Source organism: Thermobia domestica, chromosome 5 (genome assembly GCF_964235325.1).
Source record: "Thermobia domestica chromosome 5, izTheDome1.hap1.1, whole genome shotgun sequence".
NCBI lineage: Eukaryota > Metazoa > Arthropoda > Insecta > Zygentoma > Lepismatidae > Thermobia > Thermobia domestica.
In genome coordinates, this window is record NC_137458.1 from 236,828,530 (window position 1) to 236,841,193 (window position 12,664).

At 33.3% G+C, this 12,664-nt stretch overlaps 1 protein-coding gene across 1 annotated transcript in view; it reads right to left on the reverse strand.

Moving 5' to 3' along the window:
* The window catches only part of LOC145686464 (high-affinity choline transporter 1-like), a 192,704-nt gene extending 182,216 nt beyond the window's left edge, over positions 1 to 10,488 (reverse strand). The window contains exon 1 of the mRNA XM_081759800.1: positions 10,022 to 10,488. The gene's annotated coding sequence lies outside the window, so the exon portion shown is untranslated. The remainder of the gene's footprint in view (positions 1 to 10,021) is intronic.
* Between the last annotated feature and the right edge of the window lie 2,176 nt (positions 10,489 to 12,664).

A 12,664-nucleotide genomic window follows, 5' to 3' on the forward strand; every position in this document is an offset into this window, starting at 1 on the left:
ATTTTCAATTATAGGTATATTTTTATTTATTATATTCTAAAATCTCGGTATACACTTCTCCCCGACGCTCTGTATTCCCTTTCAAGAGATATACAACAATTTAGGACACCCTCCTCTTTGGTTGCAAACCTGCGGAGTGAACAAGGGGGCGCAAGATAGTGACAGAAGTAAATTGCATTCTTATTTATAAATATTACGAATGTTGTAACCGGGAGTGTGTTACATTCAATACCAGAAAGTTATCTATTAAGTAAGAACTGTTTTCGTTAAGTACAAAGCTGGCAAAATAATTACACTATACTACAAAGGTATGCAGAAGTTATGCCGGAAATAAATATAACTGGCTTAGATTATGTTATTATTATTATTATTATTATTATTATTATTATTATTATTATTATTATTATTATTATTATTATTATTATTATTATTATTATTATTATTATTATTATTAAAGATTTTGAAATTGAATGCTGCATCTGAAATCGCAGAGGTAACCAGACAAAAAGCACGCGTGACCAACAAGGAAGAAACGTTAAGTATACAGGGTTTATAAAAGGGTGCGCCAGGTATACAATGTTGGGAACCACTGTCTTAGATGAACCTGTGGGAGTGTTCTTGTTCAAGGACAGTGTCAGAGAAAGTTTCTTCCTTAACAACTACTTATATTTCACATATGTACTAAGCTCGTGAAGTTACATCATCACTCAGGGCTGTAACTTGTGGGGTCAAGGAGGGCAACTGGCCTCACAGGGAAGCTACCCGCCATTCGAGGGGAAGGCACTTTAAAACAAAATTTTCTTACTCCATATACGATACGAACATGAAATTATACACCTCTAGTGCATGGAGTTGCGGGTTCAAACCCTGCTCCCGCCAAGTTAAACACCGTGTGCGTGTCTTTCCTCGGGGTTTTCCCGTTTCCTCCCACTTTCTTCATTTCACCATTTCATTCATTTCTCATAATTGCCGTCTCCTTTAGCCTAACCGGCGTAACTGTGGGACGTAAAACTCAAAAATTTGTTTGATTTTATTTCATTTCATAAATTTATAAATGAAGCATGAAACATGTTCGCTACATTACATAAACAAAACAGCACACAAAAGGTAAATAAAACAAAAATGAGTTGTTAACCCATTTCAGCCTACTATTACGGGCCCTAGAAATAATATTTGTTTGTATGGCTTTGAGATTTATCAATATTGTCTCCTTAATTAATTTGTCATGTATGTAACGGGCCCAAGAGCGTAACTAGCGGCTCCCCAGACCTTGCCGTGCGGGAGGGCCCACAGAGAGTAAGAGAAAGATGGAATGAATGGGTCTATTTTTCTTTTTAGCGAGCCCAACTTTTTCTAGGGGCCCAAATATTAATGCTTACCCCTCCAGAAAAAAAAATCTAAGTTACGGCGCTATCATCACTTGAACTTCGGTCAAGATCTAATGAGTTTCATCGATCGCATTCGAAATATACTGTCCTTGTGAGTTTTCTTTTGTTTTTTCCTTTTCTTTTTTTTCTTAGAAAACTCAAATAAATAAATAAATAAATAAATAAATAAATAAATAAAAATCACAAAGACAGTATACGCATGTCGAACGCGATGGATGGAACTCATTCGATCTTAACCAAAGTTCGAGTGATGATGCAACTTCACGAGCTTTAGTACATATGTGAAATATTGTAGAGTGTAGGCCTTTGGCTCCTAATTTGGGGTTGGACTTAATGAAAGGATATTTCATATGACATACAATCGTTGATGCTAATCCATTTTTGACCAAATTTGGCATAGTGACAGACCTTGACGAGTTCAGTACGCGTATGAAATATTATAGTATGTATATCATTAGCTCTCGAATTATTAACCAACAAACTTGAGTTTGAATTTAGTGGAGTAATAGTACTCCTCTTTGGAACCTCTTTGGAACTACTTTCGTCGATTACTTGTTTTTGGGTATTTTGCGATGTATAGATCGTGGCTATAGCGATTCATCTTCTAGATAGCTGTAGCAGTTCATCTTCTTGAATAGCTCTTGAAGTTGGAAACACTGCTGCATATTAGTCATATATTTTTCTTCATTATTATATTGTCATATTATTTACCTAATAAGACGACGTAGTGCCATTTGAAAATAATAAAGGCATGCCAAGTTGGCAACACTCCATTACTTGCAGCATAAGTAACAATACCTTTCCATAGCCGCTATAGTGTATGTGATTTTACTAAAATTTCTTGTAGATCGCTCAAATAGTTTTGAAATTATTTAAATGTATTGTATCTTAAAACTTTACCATTGTGTGGGTTCACTTTCCGCAAATCTTTAATGTGCCATAACTTCATCGTTTATGCCCATTAACTACTAAAACTTTGAAATTACACCTTTTGAAAGGGCTAGACTCTATTTAGATCTGTTTTCAGAATACATAAAACGCATTTTACAGTTGGGGAGTAATCTAGTTAGTGAAATAAGATCTGAATAAACCTTTGATCAATTAAACTCATCCAATATTGACTACTTGCTTTTCCAAGTGCCTTCTTTCATCAATGAGCAAACACTGTCTCGCTTTTTTGTTTTTCTAGTTAATTTAATTTTTTTTTCCCGTTTAGTTGTCCAATCTTAATGATCGTAGTTTTTTATTATTATTATTTTTTAATCGTACTCATCAAAATCTTTGTTATAAGATCGGGAATATTCTTTCCTTGTAAGTGATGCCTTAGGTCAAGCCCTACCTCAATTGAGATGTTTCCGAACCAGTTTTTCAAGTTTCTTTTTTTTTAAAAAAAATATATATATTATGCAGTGTCCTTGCAGTTGGAGGGATGCTAAGTAATAGCATAGCACAAATATATATTCCATATATTCTAACCCCTGAACTATAAAAAGTTTCAGTTATAACCGACAATATCTGAGTCGCAATAATATTTATTTATTTATTTATTTATTTATTTGTGAACAACACAGCAGGCAAAGCCCAATTATAGTGTTTGTGTATTACAAAATAAACTTATCATAATTTGCTTGAACATATTACACTTCATATTACAGATATCAATTTCTTTGTGTTCGACATAATTTGTTATAAGAAGAGCATATTCTCCAGAATGATGACTTCAATAATACGTTGTCCTTACTTTTTTGGCAATAGAATAGGTCAGAGTTTTCAACAGGAGTTTCGGGACATAAAAATTTAGTGTCGATATCTGATCCATACCGTTAAACTCATTTTGTATTATTTTACCGAGAAAAAACAGATCTATCATATTTCGCCTTTGTTCTAATGTAGGGATACAGAAGTTGTCTATTAATGTAAGATAATTTTCGTAAGATGGATAGATTCTAGTTCTCTTATATACTGAGTATTTGATAAATTTGGATTGGACTTTTTCCAGTTGGTCTCAGTATTGTTGTTGTGATGGGTTTCAGATCACAGCAGCATATTCTAGTTTTGACGTTTACTTTGTAACGTTAGTATTTTTTTTTTTTTTTTTTTTTTTTATGGGAATGGCTTTCGTTTTGAGCTTTTTTAATATATAATTTCATTTGTGAACTAGCACGGATAATCTGTTCGCGAGTTGTTTCTAAGCTGCACCCATTTATCGAATACACTGTAAATGGTACTATACTATAAATGGTGAAAATAACTAAGTCGTTGACGTTTTTATGGTCCTTTAGGCAGTTCCAGTCGATACACGAACATCCCTAATAAGTCTGCTTTCCCACAATTGTATTCAGATACATTGGTCTGTTTTTTTTTTTTTATATATACTTTCGCGGTACACTACTGAATCAAGTTTATTACTATTGATTTGAGTTGATTGTGAGTTTAATGTCCCGTTCAACAGCGAGGCTATATGAGACGTAGGGCTACTGATTAACGTGGAATCCGAACCACATGAACTCCCGCCTGAAATCGAACCCGGGTCTCCTACGGAATAGATGGGTCCTAAATGTTAATCAAAAAAATAAATATTAATATAAATAAAATAAATATAAATAAAATTCTGAAAATAACTACCAGAACTGTCAATTCTTTGCGCGGAACAATCTTAAACTTGAATATTTTAAAAGTTGCCTCCATTTCCAAATTTAAGATCAGGATTTTCGAAAACGCTGAAACATGTGTTTCCTTGAACCTTACTTTTATACGTGTTTAACCTTGTTTGTAGTCAAGAAAGAGTTCATACACTGAATTTCGTATCTTCAAGTTAAATAAATTTTCACAGTAGGCGTTTTATGAATATAAAATCGGAAATTAGAATTTTATAGAAATCGCTTTCTTACTTTCCTAGTTAATGTGGTTCGGATGCCCCGTTAAACTATATGTCTACGTCTCATATAGAATTGGTGCCAGGAACGTAATGAAAAATATACGACGTATTCTCACCTAATATTTTTATGATCCGCGTATACTCACTTAAATCCGGGATGTAATTGAGGATATAAAGGTGAAATATACACTATGTTTCTGAAAGCGATCGAGCGAATATTTCCAAAAAAAATTTAGCGACACATTACTGCTCGGTGTTTCAAAAATATTAATATGCTAAATGTTATCTTCTAAATGCTTTCAAAAAGGTTTTGTAAATGTTTGTATATCAGATGTTATTAAGTTCCAAAATTGTGAAGTGCATCAAGAAAGCATTTGATTTTTTTTCTTCATAATATTTTTTGCATCTATAAGCGTGACTGAGTGGGTACATTGCTTCAAAAATCTACTGCGGAGTCCCTACGCCCTACAAATAATACTCTCTCTCTCTCTCTCTCTCTCTCTCTCTCTCTCGAGAGAGAGAGAGAGAGAGAGAGAGAGAGACAGAGAGACAGGCTGACAGACAGACAGATACAAGTCAGTCTCTTTCCTGCAATTAGCAACGAATTCCTCCCATTTGGTTGGTAGCAGCCAGTGTATTCGCATATTCAGCACTCAGCTTAGAAGCTTCACCGTATTTTCTCCTCTCTCACCAGCTGCGTGGAGCTAGGTATAAAGCAAGCTTATTTAGTAGTCACGGTAAAAGTGTGATTACATTGTACGCAAGGGTAGGCGTTTAAGTGACTGTTCTCTGAGGCAACCTAGTGCAAGAAAGAGCCAGCCAGAATACGGGAACAGGGGGTAACATCAAGCATCGTGACTCACGTTATGTTGCCAAGTCTTTCGTGGATGCCAATCAGAGTTGCAAACTCTATAAAAAACTGAAAACTTTTGTTAGGATGTCCCTCATTCTCGTACACAAATAAATGTCCATAATTGTTCTTTTTAATAGTTGTCGTCGTATTAATTGGGAAGGCACGTGACTGTAACTACATTAGAAAGCCTTTCCTGGGTTAAAGATAGAGCTTTAGAGGAGGAAATCTGTGTAGCATTACTATACAACCATTATATTTTGTGATAAATCATTAAAAAAATCTTAACATTGGAGATCTCAAATGCAACATTCTACATGATTGCAGAGTCAATTTTTGAATATCACTGTAGTGATGGCGGCCTGATATGGGTCAACCCCTTTCCCTACACCACTGTGAACAAGGAATATGTTTCAAAGTCCATCGTTTTCTTCATTTTTATATAGTTTATTAATGGTATGTCTGGTTCCAGGAGGTTGCAGGTGTGTCAGATAGCGACAATTAAAGTGTTATGTATATAACTATTGAGATGATCTTCATAACTGTGATCTTCCTAATTTCATAACTCGATTTCCATAAATCGACTATGGAGAACTATACTTACATTGAACCATTTGTAACTAATGTTGCCAGCTTTCTTTTTTCTGGCCAACACTTATCACAATTCAAAATCTCTCCCAATTACTTTTATCTAAAGCACAAAAAAGGATATTGCCACCAACAATAATTTCAGCTAATGGACTTGGTATTGTTCTTTTCTTTCTACTTGGTAATACTAAAATATGCTATAATACAATTTACACAACTATACTGTACAATTATGTTAATAAGAATGAGAACAAATAGCTATTTATGTTTCCGTTGAACTGCCACACCTCTTTTCCAGTTTTCAATAGTTTATCAGTGAATTAAATAAGACAGAGAGAGTAAAGAAGGCCTACTTGTATGTTATTTTAAAGAATTCTTGAATCAACAAACTGAGATTATTGAGAAAGAACATTATAGTTAATTTTGTATAGTACTTAATAATTACACTGAAAAATTCCGTTATCCGGTCACCGGTATATTGTATAAATATACGGAATCTGTATGTTTATTTTGGAAATCTGTACGCAGCATACGCTATCTATATGCTACATACGTACTGCCTTTTACCCGCTTAGATGTTACATCATGCCGCTGCAGGATGTGTGACATCTAATTCCGTATATTACATACGTCAGCTATATGTTATATACGTCCATCTATATGTGAGATCTTTACCGCCTGTGTGCAATTATTTGTTTCGTACGGAAAATACGTTTATTTGGAACACTTATACGAAAAGTACATATAAAACATACGTTTTCAGTTATGCGTTTCCTACAGGATGTTACATAGGGTTGTACGTTAAGAACAAAAAGTACAGGATTTACGTATGTAATCTATATTTTTATGTACGCCACATATTTTTTTTTTTTTTTTTTTTTTTTAGTATAGGCCACTAAGTAAATATGTTTCGTTCTGGTAATCCTACAATATAACATAAAGCTTTTGAGTGTTATCAATATAATAAAATATTAAAATAAATAACACTAACAAGGTAAGTTTTTTGTTTAACCTTTATTTTACGGCTGTCAGTACACTGCCAGAATAGTAAATCCGTTCTTTCCCGCGTGGCACTGTACTGACACAGGCGAAATGTTTACTTTGACCCGCGAGCACACATATTTTTTTTTAAATGATGTGCCTTATTGTATGAAGAGATAGTCCATAGTGAAAGGAACCAAAAACGTTGGTTCTCAACCGGTGTGCTCACGGGTCAAAGTAGACCTTTCGCCTGTGTCAGTACAGTGCCACACGGGAAAGAACGGATTTACTATTCTGGCAGTGTACTGACAAGCCGTAAAATAAAGGTTAACTTTTATATTTCATTTTTGCTTAACAAAAAGGGGAAAATTTTACTCAGTTTGTGAAAGTTTACTCTATCGTTTCGTAAATTTTGTAGAACTCTCGTCTCGCCTCGATTCGCAAAGAATTCTTTCTCGATTCTCAAGAAGCTTTTCTTGTTTTGTGTCGTTTATTTTTTTTAATTTATGTTTTGATTATTTTCTTAATTTCATTTAGAACTTATCAGCGTCCTCCTACTTCACCAGAATCCACGAAGGATGTAACATTTAAACCAGTGCTATTCAACCTTTTTTTTTTTCTTGCGTACCCCTAGACACAGTTTGCCATCCAATTATGTACTCCTGAAGCTGTTTAAAAGAAATCAAATCGGTAATACTTATTAAACTTAATATACATGTTCTGTTGATTTAAAAAAGGGGGATAGAGACCCGACAAAAAGACAATCAATATGCCAATCAAAAGACTATTTACAGAGAGATAAGTGTACACCCGAAAAAGTTAGTATGGGAATTTTAAAACATATGGGAGACATCCAGTTCCACTAAGGAGGATTTTCCCCTCATCCTCCCTTGCAATTCGTATACTGAGAACAATGTTAAAAATTCAAAAACTAAAAGTAAGTTTAGAACTAATCTGTTAATGAGATGACTGAGCTTATTTCTGGGACGCTAACTCCTCGATTCTTGGTCGAATCCTCGACAGCGCGAGAATCAGAGCTGAGTCTGGATTCAAGCAATATCTATACTTCGTTTTTATTGATATTAATGCAGAGAAACCCTGTTCACAATAATATGTTAATGGAAATGGAAGAAATTATGAAAAATAGCATTGTCACTAATTTCATTGTATTCTTTTCGAGCATAAATACAAAAGTCACAAATTGACAAGTTATCGAATTTCATTTGCAGTAAATTATCAATAGATATTTCCAGCAGACCACCAGAAGAAGTATTACGTACCCCCAGAAACATATTCGCTTACCCCCGGTTGAATAGCACTGATTTAAACTATATTTACTATTGGAGTATATTGTGTATTATTGAGTTGCTTATCTTTAAATGTTGATATCTTCATTATGTTCGTGCAATGACTTTATCAACTTATAATTTTTATGCTATGAATCATTGAACAGTAAACGGTGTTTCAGATCTAAGACCTGGGTGAACTAGTGTTGCCTACCAGATTCGAGATATATTTCGTCACATCTCGAAGTTGAAAATGTAGACCCTACTTTTTACCTCGAAAACGAGACGAGATATCCCGTCTCGTGGTAAACACTATTTTTCAAATTCAAACTCTTTATACAGTAGGTTTTGCACAGTCAAGGATCTGTTTGGCTTTTAATTTTTTTTTTAATAATATAAAAAATTCAAAAATTCGTGACATGGAGACATGGAATTACACTAAAATTTCAACAGGCTGTTATTATTCCATACGTGTTTCATCCCACTATTAATATTTTTTATGTAAACGTTGCTTGATGGAATAGTAACTATGGTGATGCACAATGTTCATTAAATTTGGATTTCGGCCACTGTTAGATATTTCTATAAAGTTTCGTCTTAATTAGAAAATTATTTAACTAATCAACACATCTTTAGCTGAAAATATACGCGTAATTCTTGTAAATAAAAGGACCAAACAAAAGGTGGCCGGTCTGACTAATGAACCAAGCACCGGGTAACAAATAGTAAAACCGGACGGTCAGTAACTCTGTTTGTAACACAGGGAGAGAGTCATGAAGACAAACACAGTGTGGCAAAGAACCTGTCTTAGCAGACAGAACATACAGAAGAGCATACAATGCAGAAAAACTATGTACATTTTCTATTAGTGTGTATAATCAACTGACATATATTTGGCTGAACTTGTAACAAGAATTTCAGAAAATTCAATGCGATGGTAGGTCGTAAACTGTAACATACTCCAGGCTTTGAAATTAGATTTTAAATGGAATCCGTTAAGAATCAGACACATACGAATCTTTGATACGATTACTAATTATTTAAAGTTTCCAAAAATGACTTTTATTTAAAGCAAATCTATACTGCATCGAGACGTTGAGATGCTGTTGGTCATTTGAACTATTCTAAAATTTCTTCGTTAATCTCTATTAGTACGAGTAATGTTCTGCATTATCTTTCGCCCAGTTATATGGAAGAATAACTATGATTTTATATGCGAATTGTTTATAGAATAGCAGTTGTCTCCGAAATCCAGATTTCTCCCAAAATCCAAATTTCTCCAATTTTACTATCTAGGATCCGAATGTTTTAAAAATTATGATTTGACCATCCCTATTGTCTCGGGAAATTTTAAGAAAATCTTGAAAAATGAATTTTTATTAATAGTATGCCGTTCGTTACTAATAATATCATTGATAGTTTTTATTCGTCAGAACAAATGGTTTATTTATTTATTTATTTATGATATATGTAAAAATTAAAGTATTAAGTAACATGTTGTATACTACATTATCTATTGCTCCTTGTGTTCTAACGATTACACACGTCCTCCTGACACCGTGACGCACAAAATCCTAACAGTGACACACAGGTCCGGATTTAGGAGGGTGCACTGCTGCATGTGCACCCCCTTTCCTTGTAAATATACTATATTTAAAATGAGAAGCTAGTAGTGAAAATAAAGTCTGAACAACACTTTCCGGAACTTTCTGCCGTCATGTTTGCGTTTGGGGATTAAAAGAAAGCGAAGTTTTGCAAAAACAATAGTTGAAGGGAAAATATTAATAAACTTTTCTCACCATAAACAACATTCACACCATAGATGCCTAAGAGCATTTAAAAATTCAAATTTAATTCAAATGTAGTTGTAGTTATTGGTGCCCCCCCCCCCCCCCCGTCAGAAAATCCTGGATCCAGCTCTGGTGATACACATATTACTTGTAACAATAAGACTTGGACAGTACGATTTGGACGATTTGGACAGTAAATTTCGTGGAAAACGCATCGTAATAAATAAATAAATAAAAAGAATAAAGTCAAAAATACTTACATGACATTCGCGTTTTCCTTTCACTTTTATTTCGTTTTTTCGATTCTCTGTCACCAACACTAAGAAGTCCTTATACACCTTCTGACAGTACGAACACCAAAAGCATTTCTGGAAGTACGTACTTTGTTTTTATTCACTTCGTACAATCGACACTACATCTTTTTTTCCACATTAAAAGTAATAACTTTTGAATATCTCTGAATTATTCTTGAGAAAATAAGCGATTATTATTAACATTAATGTTATTCCTTCACAGTTTTGAGTTTTCAATTAATTGTAAGCATCTATAATTACTTGCGAACTCATGCACAGACTCCAACGAAGAAGGATGAGTTAGTAAATTCAAAGTCATAAGTAGTTCAAAGTAATTCAAAGTCATCTCAGCACGCTTCATACAACACTTTTGCTAGCTGCTGTTCTTATTCGAATGCGTGTGTAAGTCAGTTGTTGACGGTAGTAAGTTTTAGTTCTGCTCTGTACCCAGTCGGAAGTTTAAAAGACGTTCTCCTCATTGACTTGTGAGACCGGTATCTGAAACGTTAGCTCACGCCTCAGGGACCTTGTCAACGAAAACAGCGAGCAGCTTCTTCAGGAATATAATTAGTTTTCATTCATGAATAAACACACTTTCTTTTCTAGCTCTTTTTTTTTCTTTTTTTTTCAATACCTCTCCACTCAAGATGTAACACGCCAATTCTTTAGCATATTCGTGTGAATTATCGTATCTTTATCCCTCTCTCTACAAGTACTTCTATTTTCAAGTATCAGTTTGTTCGCTATGTACCCAAAAATTTACATACGTGATCTAAAACATGCTAGTTTGAATCCTATTGTTTCCTTGTACAGTTCTTTCTTTGTTAGTACACTAATGTATGCATAGTTCTAATCATTAAAAAGAAAAGCAAACGAATTCCTTAGTCTTTAATCTTGCTTCATGGGCTACTTCAGTTTCATGAACACTGTTTCAATATTATGGTATTCATCAAGCGAGTTCCAACTTAAACTAGCCAGATTTGGAAATTCCACTTTACCTCATGTTCGCACTATATACTATTTCTTTAAATAACACAATTACTTAAACTCATAGAAGTAGCAACTACGATAACAACTACAGAAGTAAGAGCTCAAAAAGAAAACTGATTTTTTGAAAAAAAATGGATTTTTTTAAAAAAGGAAATGTTGGCTTAAAAAACACTCAGTTTTATTGAAAAAATAACATACATTTCAGCTTTCTTTCTCCATTACAACAGAAAAAAACATTTAATTACTATAGTCTAAAGAGAAAACATTAAAAAGTACAAAAATTGTAGAAAATTGGGCATTCAATAAGAAAGAAAAAAATAGCAAATTGGTGAATGTAGTGGGTTTTTAAGTTCCAACTAATACCGCAGCGCATGACACAATATTTTGGAAGTGTGGTGATACGTATTTATTTCCGTATCTTGTGATTTAAAAACTAAAAGAAAATTTTTCGAAGCGATATAAATAAACAAACCAAATAGTTTATTGATTCAGGAAGTTGACTCGAAGTATAAAGTGAGAATGATGACAGACCACAGAGGGTATGATTGTGAACGGAAGTGCTTGCTTTGTGTGCATTCTTTTAGAATTTTACTACTGTTTCATAGTTTTTTATTTCTTACATGTAATCGAACGTCTACATAATACAATTAATTAAGGAAATACTTGTGTGGAAAGTTCATTGTGAATAATGGAAAACACAAATAGTTCTTTGAAGCAAGATAATTGGAAAAATAATTGAAGATTACTTCTCTTTACAATTATAATTAAATAATTCATTACTTATTATCAATTCAATTGAAGTTCATACTATTCAAACTGTTACTGTTTCAAGCAATGCGACAATTGGTTCATTCTAACATTTAATATAATGTATTAAAGAAAAATGACAATTACATTTCAGAATTACTGTACGTGTGCAAAATGTCTATACAAATGGCAACGGTCTTCATCTTATGAATCATACAAAAATAATTCCATAAAACATAAAACAAACTTGATATATTGCTATTATAGGCCTAATCATCTGGACAATTTATCAAAATGTGATTTTTACTGTCGCTATGCAAACATTGTAATTTTATTATTTATATGAATACAGTGTGTAACAAATTCACATTTGTAGCACACTAGAACATAATGTCCGGTGCACCTTCTAAACACCAATAAAGGTGATGAGTACGTAAGTAAGTATAAGGGAATTATACGTAGGGATTCGAATGGAAATGGCGGATATCTGAAGGATAGTGTGCAATACATGTGTGAAGATTATTTTACTTATTGCTAAATAGTGTTCAGTGTCAACGAAAGTGTTAAAACTGTTACAGACTTGTGTACTAAAGTATATGAAGTTATACCATTAGATAGTATAAACTTTTGTCATAATAAAAGTGCATACCTTGACAGCTCTGGAGCTTCTCATCGAAATTTGTGAGAGTTCTTACGTTATTTCTTATTTAATAATAGTGTTCATTTACATTATAATTGTGCAGTGATTAGTAAAATGTTCATTTTAAATATCATTTGTTGTAAATAGAATATGCATGCTAGGAGTTTCAACACCTGGTATTGAAAAATATAGAAGTTCAGGTATCAATCAAAATGGCTGAAATTCAAAGTATA